The sequence below is a fragment of the Adiantum capillus-veneris genome, chromosome 6, assembly GCF_014529385.1.
Source record: "Adiantum capillus-veneris isolate H3 chromosome 6, ASM1452938v2, whole genome shotgun sequence".
Taxonomy (NCBI): domain Eukaryota; kingdom Viridiplantae; phylum Streptophyta; class Polypodiopsida; order Polypodiales; family Pteridaceae; genus Adiantum; species Adiantum capillus-veneris.
Window position 1 is genome coordinate 3292631 of NC_140936.1, and position 23422 is coordinate 3316052.

Sequence of the window (23422 nt, forward strand, 5' to 3'; positions counted from 1 at the left end):
CACTGCCTGCCGTATCCATTTCACCATCTGCTGTTTAAAGCGCTTCAGGACAGAGCAAAGCGTTTTCGGACTCAGCGTAAAGGGAAAGCAAAAAGGTTCAATTGCCATGCAGCCCCTATTATGTATTGAGTAGTGCAGATTATGCAGCAAAAGGTAGATGCAACAGCTATTCTCACCCTCCAAGATGATCCAAAAGAACAAGACCAAGGCTGTTCCAAAATGGCCAAAGCGAAAGGCATCTTGCGCAAGAGGGCAAAGGTACAAAAAGATTCGTCTGAGCAGATAGCAACACTACCCTTCTCCGAATCACAGGTCAAAATATTTGACGTCCATACTACAACACCAGCAGTGCGTATGTCTACTTCTGTGGCCACCTCAACTTTCACACCACCTCTTGTGAGTAGTGTTGCAGTCACTAAAACACAACCTCCAGTTGTGTCGGCAGCACCATGAACTACTCTTAGTGCAGGGGTACCTAGGGATACTGTAGGGGCATCTAGCTCTGGGACACCTACATCTGTTCAGACGAATCTTTAGATCAGTCATAGCTCCCCCCACGTGTCTCTGGCCAGCGAGTCCGTCTAGTGTGAACCGACCAGACCAAAGACCAACTGACCAAAGACCAACTGTACACTAACTGTCCTGTGAAAGTGACACTGTAGCCTGCTACAGGTTGCCCGCCACAAGACCGCTGCCCGTCCAGAAGAGCGGAACTGAAGAACTGAAATATCGGCGATATACTGTTGGTGGTCGGATGATGGAGGAGGAGGAGGAGGAGGAGGATAGAAAGGTGGGTAAGGAGATGGAGAGAGTCTTCAACCCGACGCCACTTTGGAGGAGTTCATCGCAGCTGCTACTAGGATAGAGGGGGCTAGGAAGCTGTTCAACAACTCCCCTCACATAGAGACCCCCTCTGTGTTTTCGGAAAGTCCTGCTGATCCATTGGCTTCTTTACGTAGAGAACTTGAAGCCCTAAAACTACAACGCGCTCTTCAAGAGGAGAAAAATATCTCTCTTCGCCAGGAGAAACCCCACATCTTGAGGCTTTGGATCAAATCAAGAGAGAGCTAGAAGAGCTTCGGTCTCAACAGGAGACTAAGGCTATGGTATGGTGCAGCTCATGTCGCTCTCGAGGACATCCTCCACAGGACTGTCCCCTTCGGGCTTATTGCCACTTTTGCGAGAAGTCGGGGCATGAAGACAAGGATTGCTACTATATCAAGGGATTCAGCAGATACAACAAAGTCTAGGTCCTTGTCTCCACCAAGGGCTTACACCTGCATCAAACCTGGTGTCACCATATAGCCATCAGAACCCGATGCCACCTCTGCTGACAACACCTCCTATGCAAGGTATTCACAACAACTTTACATCCCCCAGCTTTTCTCATGCTAGTACTCCTTCAGTTCCCAAAGCTTCTACACGTCAGCATCCGGTCCAATGCAGCAAGGGCAGAGACCACCTCGCCCCTCAAATAGGCCAATTTTGTGCTACAGGTGTGGGGAGTATGGACACTATCAGAGCAAATGTCCCTTACTAGAAGGGTCCCCTCCTTGCCGACATTGCCCTGAAGCTAAGGATCACTATAGTAAGGATTGCCCAAAACAACAAGCGTCCACATCTGCAAGCACAAGCAAGAACCAGCAGGAGTTTACATTTCCAAAGCTTAACCTCACCACAGTAAGCTCCATTCCACAAGCACCGCCTTCCACTCTTGTAGTTGCCTCTCAAGAAGGGTTGAAGCAAGTGGAAGAGCCGGCTGGGTGCTCACACGGGCACAGAGAGCTGCTCTTGGCCTCAGCCTCCCTTGCGGTCCAATCTTTCCATCTCATGTCACACAAATGAGTCAAACTCCAGTAGTAGCTGACAAACCAGCAGGTAGTGTCAAGAGCCAACCTACCTCGCTTCTATCAGATATTCATGGTGCTTTCATCGAAGCAGTAGAGGACTTGCAGAAGCTGAAGATACCAGAGCAAGCTCTAATCAAAGGAAACAAGTCCATAGCAGAGTCTATCTTGAAAAACACTTTTCAGCAAGTGTCACTGTACGATATGCTTCGACTTGATGCAAATTTTAGAAGTGACACCCTTTCCATCATCCAGTCTCTGTACCCTGGTGCAGGGCCTAGTGGCGGGCACCTACCTGTGCAGCCCTTGGAGTCCTACATGATTTCATATCCAGTTGCTCCCCTCACCGACTACAAAAGTCCTCGTCTCACTGTGTCTATTCTTGGACATCAATTCTCAAGCGTCATCGTGGATGGTGGATCTGGGATCAATCTGATGCCATAATTTACTATGTTGGCCTTAGGTCTGCAGCCTACCCACCCTGCTCCATTCACAATTACATTGGCAGACCAGAGGACAGTCTACCCTGTGGGCATAGTAGAGAAGGTCCTCTGATGATACAAGATTTCACATTTAGCTTGGATTTTGTGGTAGTCAGTCTTCCTCAGGTGGAGGGAAGATTTCCTTTGCTGATTAGTAGACCATGGTTGTGGCATACTAAGGCACTTCATGATTGGGGAAACGACGCCATGTGGATACATACTCCTAGCTCCCCCATGCAACCAATTCGGCTCAAAGGAGGTATGGATCTAGTGGTTCATCACAGCTCATTAAGCTCATTGTCAGTACAGTCAAACCCCGACCCTGAGCAGCCCATCCCACCTGACGGGTCTGACGAAGACCTGCTGCAGTGGTTGGAAGCTACCGCCTCGATGTCATGCTATGTGGTCTCTATTCAAAACTCACATGTGCCGGTAACACTCTCTCTCCCAACTCCTCAGGCGGACACAGATGTCACAAGTCCTACAGCAGACAGTGGACCAGTCGAAGAAGTAAGTGGGTCAGCCCCAAATTCTCACGATTCAGATGATCCTCCTATGGAAGCCCTCGGCCTCGGGGAACCTATCACACATCACCGAAGGGGGGAAAAATCTCCTCTACATGAACTTGCCAATGATTCCCCCCTTCCTCTAACATCTCCCAATTCGGATGCCCCGCCCAGTCAAAAGCACTTTGTTATGTCTGTGTCTGAAGATTTAACCTTCGATGAGCTTCCACCAGGATGGTTACAAGAAGAGTATGCGGAGTTTCCAATCGATCAAATGCCAGCACATGATGTCTCGAAGCTCCAAGAGGCAGCTCATTTTTCAACTTCTGAAGTACCCTCCACAGTTACACCTACAGACCCTGTCAAAAAAGTCAACCTAGGCGACCGTGACAACCCTCAACACGTCCTCTTAGCAGCTTGGTTATGGGAGCATCCCGAATTACTTGATCAAGTAGTTTCTTTTATTCACTCTTTTAAGGATGTTTTTGCTTAGTCCTACAAGGATTTGGAAGGGATCCCACCAGAATTGGGTCTCCACACTATCCCTCTGGTTGAAGGGGCTAGGCCTGTCAGAGGACGAGCTTACAAGCTCAACCCAAAGTATGCAAAGGCTGTCAAGTCAGAGCTCGAAAAAATGCAAGAGGCAGGGATCATTGTACCTGTGGAGCACTCTGAGTGGTTATCACCCATGGTGATAGCGCCCAAGAAGCAGTCCAATAAAATCCGTGTGTGCGTAGATTACCGCACTCTGAACAAGGTAACTATCCCAGATGGTTTCCCTACACCTTTCACTGAGCGTGTGCTCGAAGATGTAGCAAGGCATGTATTGTACAGTTTTATGGATGGGTTCAGTGGATACAATCAGTTGGACATCCATCGAGGTGATCAACTGAAAACGGCTTTTGTGACTCCCTGGGGTATTTTTATCTACACTAGAATGTCTTTTGGGTTGAAAAACGCTCCACCTTCTTTCAATCGAGCGGTATATCTCATCTTTTGTCCTCTGCTTATGGATCATCTTCGCATCTTCATGGACGATTTTTCGACCTTCTCAGGTGCTCAATGTTCAACCCCAGTGGAAAATCTAGAGGAACACCTCGCTCAGCTCTTTGCTGTCTTCCTCAGGTGCAAAGAGGCACGGCTAAAACTCAATCCTAACAAATGTCACTTTTTTGGTCACTGAGGACACACTTCTAAGCCATGTGGTGTCTGCAAAGGTTTAGCACCAGACCTAGAGAAGATCGTGGCAATCTTGAAGTTACGACCTCCTATCAATCCGAAAGGTGTTCAGAGCTTTGTAGGCCACACAGGATATCATCGTAGGTTCATACGAATGTATGCACAGGTGGTTCAACCATTGACCCGATTCACTAGTGCTACAGTACCCTTTAAATGGTCAAAACCTGAGGCTGAAGCATTTGAATACCTCAAAAAGCGCCTCACTGAAGCACCTATTTTAGTGGCTCCAGATTGGTCTCTCCCTTTTCATGTGCATACGGATGCCAATCAATTGGCTGTGGGGGCTGTGCTGACTCAGCCTAGTAAAGAGTACAACCTGGATCGCCCTGTTTACTATGCAAGTCGCCTGCTCACCAAAGCAGAGCGCAACTACAGCACCACAGAAAGGGAAGGTTTGGCTATGGTGTATTCTTTACATAAGTTTCGTCATTACTTGTTAGGGGTTCACTTCACTATCATCACAGATCATCATGCGCTACGCTATCTTCTAAATAAACCCCAAGTTGCAGGAAGAGTGTGGCGATGGCTACTCATATTCCAAGAGTTCGACTTCGAAGTAGTTCTTAGTCCAGGCAAGCGGCATGTCATGGCCTACCACCTCTCTCGCATACACACAGGTGAGCCCAATACTGGCGTTGATGATGATTTTCCTGATAGTCGTCTTTTTAAGGTAGACACAATCCCAGAATGGTATGGAGATGTGTTACATCTGCTCTCTACTGGCCTATATCCTGAGAATGCTTCTCCCGTGCAAAAAAGAAGACTCTTGCTGAAGTCTAGACCGTTCTCTTTGATTGGCAGATAGCTCTACAAATCTGGGCCAGATGGTGTGCTGCGCAGGTGCGTCTCCCCTCATGAAGTAGACCACATTCTGGAGGATGCACACAGTGGTCCTACAGGTGGCTACTACCCTGGTTACAACACAACGCAAAAAATCTTACAGACAGGCTTATGGTGGCCCTATATATTTAGAGATGCTATTGCTCCTGTCAAGATTTGTGATGTCTGCCAGCGATGTGCGCCCAAGCCTAGCAAGCAATCAAATCGCCCTATGCAGGTATCTATGGCGTGGTTGCCCTTTGAGAGATGGGGCTTGGACTTTGTTGGTCCAGTTACTCCATCTACTCAACCAGGCAATCGTAAGTATCTCTTGGTAGCAATAGATTATGCAACAAAATGGGCTGAAGTGATGGCTACCATCGACTGTACAGCCGCCACTGTCGTAAAAGTTTTGTATGAAAATATTTTTTGCAGGTTTGGTTGTCCTCTGGAAGTCACCAGTGATCGAGGTAGTCATTTTGTCAACGACTTGATCTCCACTCTCCTCACGAATTACAAGATTTTTCATCGCAAATTGTGCTCTTACTATCCTCGAGAAAATGGGCAGCCTGAAAGCACTAACAAAGTGCTAATCGCGCTTCTCAAGAAAGCTTGTCATCTGCATCCAACATCTTGGGCTCAGGCTATCCTCGGCACAGTTTGGGCTTATCGCACCTCCTTCAAGGAAACCACTAACTACACCCCATTCCAGCTAGCTTTTGGCTTAGAAGCAATTGCACCATATGAGTTCAACTTAGGTTCAGCAAGAGTGGGAAGTGTTCGTGTCACAGCTGGGATTGCTTCAGCAAACTTCTCTCGTTTCTCAATGTTAGAAGAAAGCAGGAGGTTAGCTTCACATGCTCTCCAAGTTGAGCAACTTCGTCGCAAAGCGTGGCATGATCGCTATCTCCGAAAGCCAAAAATAACGCAGGGAACCCTGGTGCTACTCTATCAAGCTAAGTATCTGAAGAAAGCTAAGAAGTTGATCCCAGCCTGGCAAGGGCCATTCAAGGTACAGGAGATTTTTCCATAGGGGGCTGTTCAGTTAGTCGCTTTGGAAGGCGTTCCTTTGCCACTGGTAAATGGATCAAGAATAAAGTGCTATCACTCACTTGCTTGACTCTATAGAATCTGGTTGTGTTATAACTCCCACATACAACATGACTGTCCCGTCTCAATCTTCGGCTCTCTCCATCTCTCCATTTTCCCTCTTCTCAGATTTACCTTATCTCAAGTTCTCATCTCAGTTGTAATCTGTGTTATCGTTAAAATTCTCTTGTTTTATGCATGCATCGAATTCCTTCTCACCTCATTGATATAATTCGAGTTGGATTCCAGCTATTCTCTAACTTTTTCTTTTTAATTATTGGAATTCACACATAGATTGGATAATCAGCTTCCTGTTTCTTTCTGTCTCCGTGTCTATCTGTATCTTGGGTATCTCTATCTTTGGTCCTTACAGCTTACAGCTCTCTCTCTACTGACCTCTCTCCCTCTCCTGGTGGATTTCTTCAAAATGGCCGACGTACAACTCTAATCGGATAGAATGATTTTCTCGATATTCTGGCGCATCTCTCTCTGTCTATCCCGTATCTCTCTCACACCTGCTTACACACACTAATGTCATTAGTCGCTTCTCACACACTCTGTTTCTATTAGTGTGTTTCTATCAGTGTGGAAGTCCTGATAGGCCATTAATTCTTCAGCATCTACACTCTCTCTCTCTCTCTCTCTCTCCCTCTCTCTCTCTCTCTCTCTCTCTCTCTCTCTCTCTCTCTCTCTCTCTCTCTCTCTCTCTCTCTCTCTCTCTCTGTGCTACTGTACTGCACCAGCGCGCGGACCTGCTGCTGTGCTGCATCTCTCGCGGACCTACTGCTGTGCTGCACCAGCACGCGGACCTGCTGCACCAGCGCCCTCCTCCTGCTCCAGGCACATTACTGCTGTACAGCGTGCTGCTGTGTCACCCCAGCTGCTCAGCGCGCCCACCCCACCTGCACAGCACCCCCAGTACCCGCCTGTGGCTGCCGCTGTTAAATCAACCTGCTGCTGCTGCTGAACTGCCCCCCTCCAGCCTCCCACTCACGCAGCCCCTCCTCGCTCCCGATCACACAGCCATCTCTCTCTCTCTCTCTCTCTCTCTCTCTCTCTCTCTCTCTCTCTCTCTCTCTCTCACACACACACACACACACTCACACACACACGGATACATACCCACACACACACTACACACATACACGCATACACACACGTACTCCCCTTCTCCCCTCTTCTTCACAATATGAAGAGAGGGTAGCTCTGAATACAACCATGTCTTCCCCCATCATCAAGACGCAGACATCGACAATGAAGACAACCTTCATGCTCACGAACAAGAGGCTTGCACAATTGGAGAAGGACATGAAAGAATGGTGGATGGAGAGAGAGATATGGAGGGAGGAGAAAGCCACCTTCATCAAGCTATGGAACGAAGAGAAAGAGGACATGAGAGCGGAAATCCAAAACCTCAAAGAGGAGAAGGAGAGAAGGGCACGGGAGAACGAGAAGGAGAGGGAGAGATGGAGGAAAGAGCAAGAAGAGATGAAGGCACAAATCGACCTCCTTCATGCTTCCATCACATCCCTCACCCCCGAGGAAGGAGAGATTAAAGAGGAGGCTAAGGAAGCCCTCAAGGAGGAGATCACCAAAGCCCTCACCGCAAGCATTGAGGACAAATTAGAAGCCACCAAAGAAGGATGGGTCGAAGTGGTCAAAAAGAATATCAAGAAGGTAGCAAGAGAGGAAGCCCAAAAAGATGAGGTACTCATCGTACACACAACCATCGAGGAGGAGAAGATGCGACAAGCTCGCCGTCTCAATGTGCGAGTGACCGGCATCAAAGAAGAAGAAGGGTCCACACCCGAGAGCGATGGGAAAGCCTTATGCAAGAAAGTGGGATACAAGGAAGAAGAGATCCCTTTCTCCAAAGTTTGGAGAGCCGGCAAAGATCCAAAGAAGAGAGCTCTCATCCTCCAATTCGCCTCCGAGGAGTCTCGAACTTCTTTCCTCCGAAAGAGGGTCATCTTGAGAGGGCTCGAAGGCCCCCCGATTTATCTTGATGATGACCTCACATAGATGCAACAAGATCACCGCCGCACGTGCATGCCTAGAGTCCACCAAGCCCGCAAAGAAGGGAAGAAGGCAGTATATCGAGATGGTAGGGTTATCATTGATGGCAAGACCATCGCATAGGGACTCGCGGCCTGTGGGACACACGAGGAGATTCATGTCACGGTTTGGAATTGCAATGGAGACCTATGGACACACCCAGAGAGACTTGAGGAGGTGATGAGAGGTCGAGACATGATTCTACTTACAGAGACACACGAGAGCCCAGAGAGAGGGTTACCACGAATACATGGATTCCAATGGGAGTCTCTACATCGGGGATGTATGCGCCAGCACACCACTCGCGGTTCAGGAGGAGTGGCCATACTCTTTAGACAGGGGCTTCACAGCAAACTACAGATTGTTGCCCGGGACCCACAGGCCCAATACATGTGGATTCGCCTCGAGCTCTCACGAGACAGGATCGTCTACATTGCCCTTTGCTACTTTGCTCCCACAGGCTCCAGATTCGCCCCTATTGAGCAGGAGTCACCGTACGCATGCCTCACGGAGGAGATTATGGAGTACTCCACACTGGGTGAAGTCTTCCTTATGGGAGACTTCAATGCTCGTACGCGCAGTGAGCAGTGTGAGGCATATGACCACGAGGACCCAGAGGCACTACACACTCTAGATGAGGAGGCTACTATGAGAGATACAGCAGACAGAGCTCCAGTTACAGCCTACGGACGACACCTACTTCGACTTGGCTCCCAGCACCGTCTCGTTATTTATAACGGGATGGCCCAGTGGCCCACCTCAAGGGGCCTGACTTGTATGCCACATGGAGTTACAGAGGGAGGGGGGAGTAGAGTCGACTATATTCTGGGACCCAGGGAGGCTACACACCTTATCACATCCTTCACCATTCCACCCATACCCATCGGAGCCGACCACACATACCTCTCTTTCTCCATCACCGGAGATACCATCCCACACAGCTCCACAGCACACACTCCACACACCACCATCCATTTCACACATGAGCTAGCCTCTCTTTACTCAGCCGAGGTCGAGCATGGCCTATGCCTCCTCCACCCATCCACACCACTCTCAGTTCTCACATCACATATCTCTTCCGTTCTCCACACTTCAGCTATTAGCTCTTTTCCACACACCACTCACACAGGACGCACTCCCTCCCCCGGGACTATGCCTCAGAACCGCTGGTATGATGATGAGTGCAGAGAGTTATACCGACGCCTCCGCGCACGGCGAGCCTTAGGAGAGATCACAGAGAGAGAGGCCAGACAAGATATGAAGACGCTGACACGCCAAAAGCGGCGAGCATTCGAAGAGGCAATGTCTTCAACCGGGCTATAGGGGAGGGCTTCCCAGAGGAGTGGACACAGCACACCATAGTGCCTATCCACAAATCTGGCGACACCCTGGACCCAGGGAACTACAGGACTATCATGATTGGCCACACGATGGCCAAGCTATATGGAGCAGTACTTGAGGCACAGCTCAGCTGCTACGCAGAGACCAAGGGTTTACGAGCTCCAGGCCAGGCAGGTTTCAGACGAGCTTTCTCCACCACTGACCACATCTTCGTTCTGCGCTGCCTCATTGATGGGGCAAAGGCGCGGAAGAAGAGGCTTTACTGCTGCTTTGTGGATTTCCGCAAGGCCTTTGACACAGTCCCACGCGAGAGACTCTTCCAGCGCCTTCACAGCATTGGGGTACTGACAGAGATGATTTGGGCCATATATACTCTCTACGAGAGGGTGACGGGTCGGGTTCGTTGCCCAGGCGGCTTTTCAGAGACCATTGCTAGCACCATTGGTGTTAAGCAAGGATGCCCACTCTCCCCGACACTCTTTGGGCTCTACATCGACGAGATCTCCGACTACATACTACGAGCAGGGGGAGAGGGGAGCGACTTGGCAGGTACTCCGGTCCACATCATGTTATATGCTGATGATATTGTGTTGATTTCAGAGTCACCCGAGGGCTTGCAACGCCATCTTGAGGCCTTGGACGAATTCAGCACACACAAGGGGTTGACTGTGAACCTTGGCAAAACCAAGGTCATGATCTTTCACACATCCAGTGCAGTGAGGAGCGCTGCCACCTTCACAGCAGCAGGAGGACAGGTTGATGTAGTCACCTCCTATGTCTACCTTGGCATCACATTCACCAGCCTTCCAGGGCCCTTCACTATGAGGCAGGCTGCTGCTGACAGGCTCACCCGAGGATATGCAGCTCTGACCATGCTAGAGCGGAGATGCCACCAGGCACACTTTCAGGAGCCCCGCACGAAGGGGTGGCTTTTCGACACCTTAGTCACCCCGGCCCTGATGTACTCGGCGACAGTATGGGCACCAGGATTGACAGCTGACCAGTGGACACAGCTTGAGAGGCCACAGGTATGTATGATCTCACGCTTGCTCCGCAGCAAGAAGACAATGCCACATGACATTATTAGAGCCGAGCTCGCCACACCACCTATGGTTGTAGAGGCATTATTCCAGACAGTCTGCTTCATCCAGAGGATGAGAGAGCTACCTCCTGACAGACTTACTCGTAGAGCATTTGAGGCAGCTATACAGCTATCAGAGAGTGGGCATGAGAGAGCTTGGTACTCACAGGTCAGAGCATGGTTTGAGGGACACGGTCTTGACATGGAGAGCCTACCACCATTCCAGTACGACCCCCACTCACCATCTGTTCACCTCTCTCGCAGTGAGAGAAACTTGGTATTGAGACAGGATCTGTGGCAGCTACACACTAGGAGAGTCTGGGAGTCACCTGGCTTGGGGACGAGGATGTCAGATTACAGAGACCAGTTTCTCACCATATTGTCTGGGGGGTTCATACAGAGACCACGCTATATGGACACATATATGCCACATAGCTCACGGGTGGCGATTGGTCAGCTGAGAGTGGCTTCACACAGGTTAGAGATTGAGATCGGGAGACATACTGGTGTTCCCAGGGAGGAGCGAGTCTGCAGAGCCTGCACAGAGGAGGTGGAGAGTGAGGAGCACTTTGTATGTAGATGCAGAGCATACACTGAGATCAGAGGCAGGTATGAGGCCTTATTCAGAGGACAGCCCACTCTCCGAGAGATCATGGACTCTCGAGATCAGAGACAGCTCGGACGTTTCTTACTAGAGATACAGAGCCATCGGGACACACTACTACAGCCACGCACAGCTACACAGACAGAGGGGAGACAGTCGCAGCTCACAGACTTCTTTCAGAGGATTGCCACCCCTACCTCACCAGATACTCAGAGAGGAGTGACACTCCCACAGGCGGAGGTGAGCCGAGCTAGACGACGACCACGAGTCACAGGCTACAGGGGCGCGAGCTCCCACCACCGACAGATCGAGGAGATCCGAGCCCGGGAGCGCCGCGCCACTGAGGAGCGAGTAGCTCAGATGAGGGCCGACCCGACAGCTTTCATCCGGGTAGCCTTGGCACCAGCCCCGCCCATGTACCACATCTTACAGCCCCCCATTTGTACAGGATGGAGCTAGATAGCTTGATGCATTCTCATGATTGTACTACCTTGAGCATATAGACATGCATATACCCCTAGAGATAGAGCTCCATCCCTCCTCAGATACTCCATTACCTACATTCAGTTCAGTTTTGTTTCATTTGTCTTTCCGATAGACGGATGACATACACACCATGTACATTTGATTTGTCTCATAGGCCGATTTCGGCCTGACATAGACGTTAGAAATCTTTCTTTCTTTCTTTCTTTCTTTCTCTCTCTACCTTCGACTCCGAATTGCTGGCACAGCCGTTGTACACAGGGAACCTGAAGCCGCTGCTGCAACTATTAGCTGCTTACTATATTGCTTTGTGCTTTTGCTTACTGCTTCCTGCTAGCTTTGCTGACTTTTTCCCTCGCCCCTACCCAATATTGCTTTTTGCCCTGCTTACTAAGTAGTGCTTTCCCCTGTAAGTGGTGCTTTCCCTGGAATACTGACATACTGACTTTAACTGCGCCCCTACCTACCCCTTACTCCCCTCGTCCCTACCACTCACCCCTACACACTTTTCCCTCGCCTCTACTTACCCTCCCACACCCCCTCGCCCCTACCCTACCCACCCTCTCACACCCCCTCGCCCCTACCCTCCCTTACTCCCCCTCGCCCCTACCCCATCTTTGGCCCTCGCCCCTACCCTACCCCAACCCCCTCGCCCCTACCTACCCTCTCACACTCCCTCGCCCTACCCTCCCTTACTCCCCTCGTCCCTACCCATCCTCCCACACCCCCTCGCCCCTACCCCATCTTTGTACCTCGTTCCTACCCTCCTCTTGGGCCCTCGCCCCTACCCTCCCCTTACTCCCTCGCCCCTACCCATCCTCCCACACCCCCTGGGTAGGGGCGCTCGCCCCTGCCCTCCCCTTACTCCCTCGCCCCTACCCTGCTCTTTGGTCCTCACCTCTACCCTACTCCAACTCCCTCGCCCTACCCTCCTCTTACTCCCCTCGCCCATACCCTACCCAAACCCCTCGTCCTCACCAATCTCAAAGACTGATACAGACTCTGGCGTGGCAGCACACTCAGCTCCAGCCCAGGACTCACAGGTACAATGGGGGTGTCGAGGCTCAGATGTGCAGGGATGGTGAAGACGTGCTCTGTGTATAGACTCACTCACTCTAGACGACTACGTACCAGTCCCTGACCCAAAACTACTACTCATATATACAGTCATAAAGAGCCACCAACGGCTCATAAAGAACATCACCTAAGTCTTATCGCCATTGGGTGGCGATGGTGACCTGGCCACGATGTCCACTAAACCACCGTATCCCTGCCACGTGTCTCTGCCCAACGAGTCCGTCTAGTGTGAACCGACCAGACCAAAGACCAACTGACCAAAGACCAACTGTAAACTAACTGTCCTGTGAAAGTGACACTGTAGCCTGCTACAGGTTGCCCGCCACAAGACCGCTGCCCGTCTCGGAGAGCGGAACTGAAGAACTGAAATATCGGCGATCTGCTGTTGGTGGTCGGATGATGGAGGAGGAGGAGAAGGCTGATAGAAAGGTGGGTAAGGAGATGGAGGCCATGTGTATGATGAGGGGTAGTGACCATGAGGAGGATACATCGGGTATGAAGTAGCCACCCCATGAGCAGCAAGTTGAGTAGGGTGAGTATGTGGAGCGGGTGGAAACCCAAGAAAAGACTGGGTAGGCTGAGAGGGTAGAACAGGTTGTTGGAATCAAGGGAAGCCGTAGAAGTGCTGAGGAAAGGATGGGGAGGCGGAGGGGGAGGCCATAGAGGGTCCATGAAATTGTGATGAGACCGATCTTGCTGGCTTAGACTCCATATTGGTAGGAATGGTTTTCTTTGCTGTTTGAGAATCCCCTGAATGGGCTTTGGAAACGTCCGTCTGTATCTGTGTTGCCATAGCAGGAACTTGCGTAGAAACAGGGGTTGTAGTTGTAGTTGCAGCTACAGCTGTAGTTGTAACTGTCTGTGAAATGGCTACAGCTTGGTATTTGGCACATGAGGGACACAGTGTATGTACCACAAGAGAGAGGTCCTGAACTGTTGCGGCCATATCATTTGCCTCTTTTAACTATTTTTGCTGAGTGTGGACAATATGTTTGAGGTCCACTACCTGTTGAGTTAAGACTTTTATGCGATCTTGAGCCGTAGCAACTAACATGTCCCTATCCATCGCTCGTTGAAGATGAGCACGCACTTCCCTTTTGCATATTGTCATAGCAAGCGCGATGCAGACCGTTGGTACCTTGCAGTGAGAGGGCTACATTCATATCGTCGCAATGGCTCTTCTGTCCGCATCTAAAAGTCTGTCAGCCTGAGGTGCAAAATTCTCATATATGTCATGCTGTTCAGATGTAGGTGTCCCAGAGCTAGATGCCCTGCAGTATCCCTAGGTGGCCCTGCACTAAGAGTAGTTCATGGTGCTGCCGACACAACTGAAGGTTGTGTTTTAGTGACTGCAACACTACTCACAAGAGGTGGTGTGAGAGTTGAGGTGGCCACAGAAGTAGACATATGCACTGTTGGTGTTGTAGTATGGACGTCAGAGATTTTGACCTGTGATTCGGAGAAGGGTAGTGTTGCTAGCTGCTCAGACGAATCTTTTTGTACCTTTGACCTTTCTATAACCAAGTGTGGTAGATCGGCTATGCCATTTCATTCTCCTCTTCAATAACCCTCTTCAATAGCAGCTCTTGAGTTCAACTCCTCGGCTTGATCTTTATGGTCTCTGGGATAGTTTCCTACACGTTAAAACTCTCTTCTTCTTCTTTTACCACCCTCTGCTCTCACCCCTAGCCCTTGCCTCTCCTCGCAAACCCCCTCCCCTAGCCCTCTCCCTCGCCTCTAGCCCTCCCCCTATCTAATAACCTCTCGCCCCCTGCCCTTGGCCTCCACCTCCCCCTCCCCTATTCCCTCGCCCTTCGCCCTTTCCCATTCCCTCGCACCTCGCCCCTAGCCCTAGCCCTCCCCTTCCCCCTCGCCCTAGCCCTCGCCCTCCCCTATCCCCTATCCCCTCGCCTCTCGCCCCTATTCCCTCGCCCCTCGCCCTTTCCCATTCTCTAGCCCCTCGCCTCTCGCCCCTGTTCCTCCCCTCGTCCTCGTCCTCGCCCTCCCCTCGCCCTCGCCCTCGCACCTAGCCCCTCGGCCTCGCCCTTCCCTATTCCCTCGCCCCTCGCACCTAGCCCCCAGCCCTAGCCCTCGCCTCTTGAACTCCAATCCCCTCGCCTCTTGAACTCCAATCCCCTCGCCTTCATCGCCCTCGCGCTCACTCGCCAGTGCTTTCTTTATAATTAAAAAAAAAACATAAATCATAGGCGTTACTTTCCTGCAAAAAGCACTTCCCAACGAAAGGCGTTATTTTTCCTGCGAAAAGCGAGAGCAGATAGCGTTTATTGAAGCTTTGGTACTCCATTCAGTCAGTCATCCATTACTGAAATTGATCTCGCCCTTGCTCCTGCTACAGTGAAACTCATCAATCAATTGAAGATTCTCGGACACAGTTTATCAAGATGGTTCGCACTCGGAATAGAGAGAAGCATCTCCAGTCCCAGGAAGAGTCCTCTGCCTCTGGGAAAGCTCTGACAGTAAATCAGATTATACTCCTAGTTCAGAGCAGCTTTTAGAGGAATCTTCAGAGGAAGATTCACTCCAATCAGTCATTGCTGACAGGGTCACCACTCTCCAGGTGCCTCGCCCTTCTGGTGCCCTCTCCAAGGTACCTTTACTAATGATATATCATTTACAGGCGCCGAACCCGGCACTCAAGGATGTGTTCTCTCAGTAGTAAATGATACACTTGGGTCTTCAAAATTTGGCTCGGGCGGATTTGTCTTGCACAATCTCTACTGCCAAGCTAAGTTCCCTCTTGCTCACTTTTCCAAAGTTGAATGGTGCTACACTTTCAGTGGAGGATATCGGACAGGCTATGGGAATATTGATTGTGCTGGCACCTCTGCTCGCCACCAAAACTTTCTCGAATCTCTCACAAGAAGAAACTGCAAATGCCTGCCAGGAACTGTTGCTGGACTCACATGCAGACTATCACCGGAGTCAGCAGCTGTATTGAGTTTTACAGTATTATTTTTTACTGCGCGCACCGGAAAGAACACGGGTTCCATCTTCTCCAGGTTCTCCAGCAATATGCGATGTTTTTTTTTGTCTCTACCACTGCCTGCCGTATCCATTTCACCATCTGCTGTTTAAAGCGCTTCAGGACAGAGCAAAGCGTTTTCGGACTCAGCGTAAAGGGAAAGCGGACAGGTTCAATTGCTATGCAGCCCCTATTATGTATTGGGTAGTGCAGATTATGCAGCAAAAGGCAGATGCAACAGCTATTCACCCTCCAAGATGATCCATAAGAACAAGACCAAGGCCGTTCCAAAATGGCCAAAGGGAAAGGCATCTTGCGCAAGAGGGCAAAGGTACAAAAAGATTCGTCTGAGCAGCTAGTAACAATACCCTTCTCCGAATCACAGGTCAAAATCTCTGACGTCTATACTACAACACCAACATTGCGTATGTCTACTTCTGTGGCCACCTCAACTTTCACACCACCTCTTGTGAGTAGTGTTGCAGTCACTAAAACACAACCTCCACTTAGCAACACTACCCTTCTCCGAATCACTGGTCAAAATCTCTGACGTCTATACTACAACAACAACATTGCGTATGTCTACTTCTGTGGCCACCTCAACTTTCACACCACCTCTTGTGAGTAGTGTTGCAGTCACTAAAACACAACCTCCACTTGTGTCGGCAGCACCACGAACTACTCTTAGTGCAGGGGCACCTAGGGATACTGCATTGGACGAGATTTCTCGTGTGAAATCTCTCCGAGTTTACCTGTACCTGCGGGGGATTAGCAACTAGTTAATCCAGTACCTGTGCAAGAGGCTCTTGCCTTGGCAATCGCGCATGAACCCACACAACTGTACATACAAATGAATAGCCCTCGAGTGGGGCATCACGTTTCTGTATTCAAAAGGGGAGAGGTGCGCGAGAGCGGAATCATCACGCTACATAGAGCAAGGGAGAAGGCAAGCTTTCCATTGAAGCTTCATCACCTGCACCAACTACTCACACTTTTTTGTAAATTTGCTTTAATTACTTTACAAGTGGGAAACCTCACGAAAAGAAATTAGTACAAAGAGCAGAGCACTATGAGGCTCCGAAAGCTAGAAGCAGTCAAAGTAAATCCTGTAGGCATCAAGAGTGATGTCTCCAGCGTCATAAGCAAAATGTAATGCTTGACCAAGAGATAATTTGATATAGGGGAAGTGTCATCATAAGTGCCGTGGAACATGAAGCAGTCTCTATGGTGCCAGATGGCCCATAGAGTCCAAAATCTGACCAAGGTGAAGAGCACCTGCACCAACTACTCACACACACTCTATAGTCACTTAATGATAAAAAGTCAGCTCTCTCTCTTGAAATGGGCGGGGCTCTCTTCATGCAAGCTTGGCAAGTCACTCTAGAGCCGCCACATGGCACTTTTTCCCACTGTAGCGGAGATAGTGTGTCGTGCCCTCTGTAGTGGGTGCTCCTCAATGCAATGTGCGTGATATCTCACTCCACATAATGCAAACACAGAAGACAAAAACCAATAGAGCAACAACAACAGTATGACTCAGCAGATCAGCAGATCACAAACAGCACGAACATCGACAAACTCAAAGAAACCAATACAGACTCTCGCATGGCAGCACACTCAGCTCCAGCCCAGATCTCATAGGTACAATGGGGGTGTCGAGGCTAAACTGTGCAGGGTACAACTCTGATGATAGACTCTAGATGACGGACCACACAAAAGGAGATGATGATGCATACCGACAACTGGAACCAACCACTCATATGTATCTCCTAAGAGCCACCAACAGCTGGCAGATATCCCAATCCAGCTAAGCCTATCTCCTAACTGAGGTGGTGGTGATCTGGCCACAGTGTTCACTGGACCACCATCCGTAACACTTGCCACGTGTCACTGCCAAGCCGCCCAATGTGAACTCAAGCCCAACTGCAACTAACTGCTTGTCCCATGCCAGTGACACGGTAGCCCTGCTACAGGTTGCCCACCACAAGACCACTCACCGTCTAGGTGAGATGGTGAGATAGAACAGTTAGACTAGAGAGAACTGTGAAACACCAGGAAAAGCACAGTACACTCGGAGTGAAGAAGGTGATGCTTGGAGAAGATTTTGAGTTCCTAGGAGATGTACTAATGAAGCAATGCCAATATTTGCAAGATGTGTTGAAGAAGTAATGACCCCAGCTCAATGAGGTAAGCTGACTAGAAAGTAGAAACGGAAGACTGAACAATGCGTGCTTATTGCTGATTCTAGCAGAAAATTCACTTTGGGCTGCCCTGTATACATGGATTTCACTCTAGAGGGCAAGGGGTAGGTAGGGGAGGGGTGAGGGGGTTGGGTTAAATAGGGATGAGAGGAGAAGGATGGGTGGGTAGGGGTGAGGGGGAACTAGATAGGGGCGAGGGGGGGATTGGGTGGGTAGGGGCAAGGGGGGGAGAAAGGGGTGGGTAGGGGCGAGGAGGGCTAGATAGGGGCGAGGGGGACAGAAAGGGGTGGCTAGGGGTGAGGAGGGCTAGATAGGGGCGAGGGCGAGGGCGAGGGAGGGGGTGGGTAGGTGCGAGTAGGGGGAGGGTAGGGGCGAGGGCGAGGGCAAGGGAGGGGGTGGGGGTGGGTAGGGGCGAGGAGATAGGGGGTAGATAGGGGCGAGAGGGTGTGAGGGGATTGGGTTAAATAGAGATGAGAGGAGAAGGATGGGTGGGTAGGGGCGAGGGGGAACTAGATAGGGGCGAGAGGGGTGAGGGGGTTGGGTTAAATAGCGATGAGAGGAGAAGGATGGGTGGGTAGGGGCGAGGGGGGACTAGATAGAGGCGAGGGGGGGAGAAAGGGTGGGTAGGGGCGAGGGGGGGAGAAAGGGGTGGGTAGGGGCGAGGAGGGCTAGATAGGGGCAAGGGCGAGGGCGAAGGAGGGGGTGGGTAGGTGCGAGTACGGGGAGGGTAGGGGCGAGGGCAAGGGAGGGGGTGGGGGTGGGTAGGGGCGAGGAGATAGGGGGTAGATAGGGGCGAGAGGTTGTGAGGGGGTGGGTAGGGGTGACTAGGGGGAGGGTAGGGGCGAGGGCGAGGGCGAGGGCAAGGGAGGGGGTGGGTAGGGGGTAGATAGGGGCGAGAGGGTGTGAGGGGGTGGGTAGGGGCGAGTAGGCGGAGGTTAGGGGCGAGGGGATAGGAGGTAGATAGAGGCGAGAGGGTGTGAGGATGGTAGGGCAAGGTCTAGGGGGTAGTGAGGGAGGAGGGGGTGGTAGGGACGAGGAGGGAGAGAGGGGTGAAGGGGCGAGGGTAGAGGGGTGTGGCTGGGAATGTCTATGAGCAGACAAATATCATGAGCAGGGAATTCATCAAGCTTGAAATATACATTATTTTTTTGTTGTATCCCGTCTTGAGGGAGCTCTATGAAGGGAGTTCGCTAGACACAAAGGAGAGCTTTATCCTGGTCGGCGAAGCAGACACCAATGGGGCTGATGTTTGAGGGGCGGTGAACTCCTGTAGAGGAGATTTCTTCCCGCTTCTATGATTCTTCATAGGCTCACCAAATCCAAAGGCTTCCACCCAGGGCGTATGGGGAGTAGCTTCTGTGACCTTCAACCTTTGAGTTGGTTCATTAGGTTTGGTTACTGTGGAAACATTGGCAGAGGGTGTACCTTCAGGCAAAGACTCCATAACAAGGCATAGATTTGGTAGCATCCAACCACAACAGACCCTCATCTGACCCGTCAGGTGGAGTAGGCTGTTCCAATTCAAGGCTGGTTGCTAGGGACAAAGAACTATGTTGCACGACGGGATCCATGCCTCCTTCTAGGCCAATGGGTTGCATCGGGGAGCCAGGAGATGTATCCACATGGCATTGTTTCCCCAATCATGAAGTGCTTTAGTGTGTCGCAGCCATGGTCTACCGATGAGCAAGGGAAATCCGCCCTCAACCTAGGGAAGACGAACCACAACAAAATCCAAGTTAAAAGTAAAGTCTTGTACCTGCAGAGGCACATTGTCCACTATGCCCACTGGGTAGACTGTCCACTGGTCGGCCAATGTAACTGTGAATGGAGTAAGGCGAGTACGTTGTAGACCTAGAGCTAACATAGTGAACTCGGGCATCAGGTTGATGCCAGATCCACCATCCACTCTCACTCCTAAGAATTGCCTCCCCAAGACGGACATGGTGAGACGAGAGCTTCTATAATTAGTGAGGGGAGCAGCGGGATGGGATATTATATAGGACTCTGATGGTCGCACTCGGAGGTGCCCGCCACTAGGACTTGGTCCAAGATAAAGTGGCTAAATAACAACAAGGGTGTCACTTCTAAAACTCGCATCTAGCCGCAGCATGTCATAGAGGGACACTTGTTGGCAGGTGTTCTTCAAGATTGTCTCTGCCGTAAGCTTTTCTTTTTCTACCAGTGGTTTCTCTGGTACCTTGACCTTCTGTAGATGTAAACTGCTTTCAAGAAGGCTTCATCAATATTGGAGAGCAAAGATATGGATTCTTGCTTATCACTGGGTGATGGCTTGTCAACAGCTGAAGGCATGGTATCCACTGTTGTGAGAATGTGTGGGGGAGTTGAACGTGTTGGAAGGCTAAGACCGAGAGCAGCTCTTTGGGCCCCAGTGAGGACGCCCGCTAGCTCCTCTACCAATTGCGGCTTATCTTGAGGGGTAACCACATGGGCAGAAGGGGGCGGCTGAGGAATGCAGCTAACTGCTATCAAATTGAGCTTGGGAAAGGTAAACTCATTTTGGATTTGACTTGGGTTCGAAGTCGTGGATGCACGAAGTTTAGGGCAATCCTTATTGTAGTGATCCTTCGTTTCAGCGCAATGACGGCAGGGAGGGGACCCTTTTGGCAAGGGGCATTTGCTTTGGTAATGTCCATATTCCCCACATCTGTAGCACAAAATGGGTCGATTCACTTGAGATCACGGAGTTGGAGGTGGAGGCATAGAAGCTTTGAGGTGATGAGGGAGCATGAGTATGATAAAAGCTCTGAGAGGAAAAAGTGCTCTACATGCCTTGCATAGGAGGGGCTGTCAGCAAAGGTGGATGTGGTTTGGATGGCTATAGGGGGAAACCATGTTGGATGCAGGTGGTGGCCCTTGTTGAAGAGTAGGACCAAGACTTTGTTGTATTTGTCGCAATCCCTTGAGATAGTAGCAATCCTTGTCCTCGTGTCTAGACTTTTCACAGAAGTGGCAATAAACCTGAAGGAGACATTCATGTGGAGGGTGTCCTGTAGAGCGGCATGAACTACACCAAACCATAGCCTTAGTCTCCTGCTGAGACTTAAGCTCTTCTAGCTCGCGCTCGATCTGTTCCACTGCTTCGTGATGTGGAGGCTTCTCCTCTCTAAGAGAGAAGGGCCTCTCCTATTGAAGAGCTCGCTGTAACTTTAGGGCTTCCAGTTCCCTGCGTAAAGAAGTTAAAGGATCATAAGGACTTTCCAACAACACTGAGGGGGTCTCTATCTGAGTGGAGTCGGTGAACAGCTTCCTTGGCCCCTCTATCCTAGTCGCAGCCGTAACGAACTCCTCCAGGGTGGCGTCAGGTCGGAGATTCTCCCTGAGTTTTTGCTGAGAAGTCTTTGGAAGAGCCTTCTCTACCCATTTCTTAACCATAAACTCACCTGGTGACTGAGGAAGCTTGGCGACCAAAGACTTTGTTCGAGTCATGAGTTCTGCAAAAGTCTCTTTGGGCTGAAGCAGCAGGTTGGACAACTCATCCTGAACCTTTTCTTGGAAATCGCCTTGCTTGAAAGCTTCACAAAATTGTTGTCTTAATGTAGCCCAAGTAGTAAAGTGGTTCTCTACAAACTGACTATACCACTTGCCTGCTAAGCCATCCAAGGTAGGTGGGAAAAGTACTAAGTAGGCATCTTCTCGGTTGAGCCCACGACCTTTGCAGAGAGAAATAAACCTCCGGGCATGGTCGTCAGCATCTATGGAGAGACCCTTGAAAGTCGGAAACTTAATATTCACCTTAGCTAGAACGCTTATGAGCTCCTCCATGGCTGTCTGTCCAGGAGCTTGCTGTAACACAGTGGATGAGAAGTTGATTGATGGGGGTGACGGGGGAGATGTAGAACTGTTTGAGGGGGAAGGTAGGGGTAATGGGGCTGGTGGACTTCTGCTTGGCAGGAAGGGTTGACGCTTCCTGTGGTAGTACTTCAATGGACTTAGTAGTGGGCTTTGTCGCTCTTTTGACTGCCTTGTATGTGCCATGCAGTAACCACAAGCCCACCCAAGCCTTTAGCACGGAGACCTTCACTTACTACACCAGGGCGAGTGACTAGACCACCTCCTAGTTAAACCCGGACGAGAGAGGACTAGCCCCAGCCTACTAGGTTGCAAGCACACTTCCTAGGCTACCTAAACCCTAGAAGTAGGAACAGCTTGTCCACATCCAAATAGGGTTAGATGTGCATATGACAACACATCTATCTCATGGGTTACGGGGTGCCATTGGTCTGATATGGACATCTTCACACCAGCTTGAGATAGACTGGTAGATTCAAAGGGATACCAGCAACAACCAGCTGGATATGCCGCCTATGCCATACAGAGCCAGAGTCGGAAATGCATTATATATATATTAGTGCACAGTGTATTACGAGACACGGGGTCACTTCCACTGTCTATTCAGGCTTCGGACCCTTTTCTAGAGTCATGAGCTATCAGGACCAGAGATGTCTTGGAGTGTATCTACTTGAGTTACACAAACACAGAGACAATTTATTGAGGAGATCTAAAGAGAGACAATCCTAGAGACAGATTACTGATTGATTTCTTCACAACAGACACTGGACAGATAGAGGAGTAGCCACAACTGCAAAGCTCAGCCCATACTCACACCCGTGGTACTCTCATTGACTGAGAATTGGAGCTAGGGAGATCAAGACACCCGCGACTAAGGAGAGGAGCTTCACAAGATCGACGGAGATTGCAGCAGAGGATTCAAGCCAGACTATCTCGACATCCAGAGTACAAATGAGGATAGATTCATGACCCATTATATCACCCTCTTGTATTGGGCACCCATTGTATCAGTGATCACACATACCCCACACAGTTCCAGTTAGTAGCACTTCTAGATTCATTTTAGGCTTTAGCATCTCTTTTTTTGTACCCAGACATGGTATCAGATTCGCCAGTTTGTAACAGATTGGTAGCATAGGTCATTTGGCCTTTTGCAGATGTTAATATATCATTTCATTTCATTTTCTCATCACTTGAGTGACATGAGGATGATTGCTTTTGGCCAGTTTGTAAAGGATTGGTCCCATACCTTTTGAAGACGTTAATATATCATTTCATTTTCTCATCACTTGAGTGATCTAAGGATGACTGCTTTGTTAAAGACCTTTTGGCCACTAGTACGCTTTGCATTGCCAGTACCAGATGGCTCAACGTGGAACACTTGGCTTTGCTTATCATTGTCAACCCTTCGACTGCTCCGTTTTATGTTTTCATCTAGGAGGATTCTTCGCCAGAGGCTGAGGCATGGCAGTTGCCAGGAGATATTGGTCTATGATTTGTAAGATTTCTTGTCACATCGGCCTCTTGCAGCCTCGCAGGTGTTCGGACATGGACTACTGCCCAGCCAAACTCCTAGTGAAGTACTGCCCATCCAAACCCCTAGCGAAGATTGCACGGTTTGCTGCTGCAGCAGCTTCAGTCTTCACAGTTTTCTCATGAGCCTTGTCACATGGAATGTTCAGGAACTCAATGGACCACAGTTTTCGCATGCCAGGGTTGATTGAGACAGGTTTTGTAGCAATGTCTAGTGGGGGAGTGCACTGACATTTTGCTGCTTCAAGAGCACCACTTATGCAAGAGCCGTA

At 50.2% G+C, this 23422-nt stretch overlaps 1 protein-coding gene across 7 annotated transcripts in view; it reads right to left on the reverse strand.

Moving 5' to 3' along the window:
* LOC147455074 (Sodium Bile acid symporter family) overlaps positions 1–23422 on the reverse strand; it is a 205134-nt gene that overhangs the window by 55346 nt on the left and 126366 nt on the right. The window lies entirely within an intron of this gene.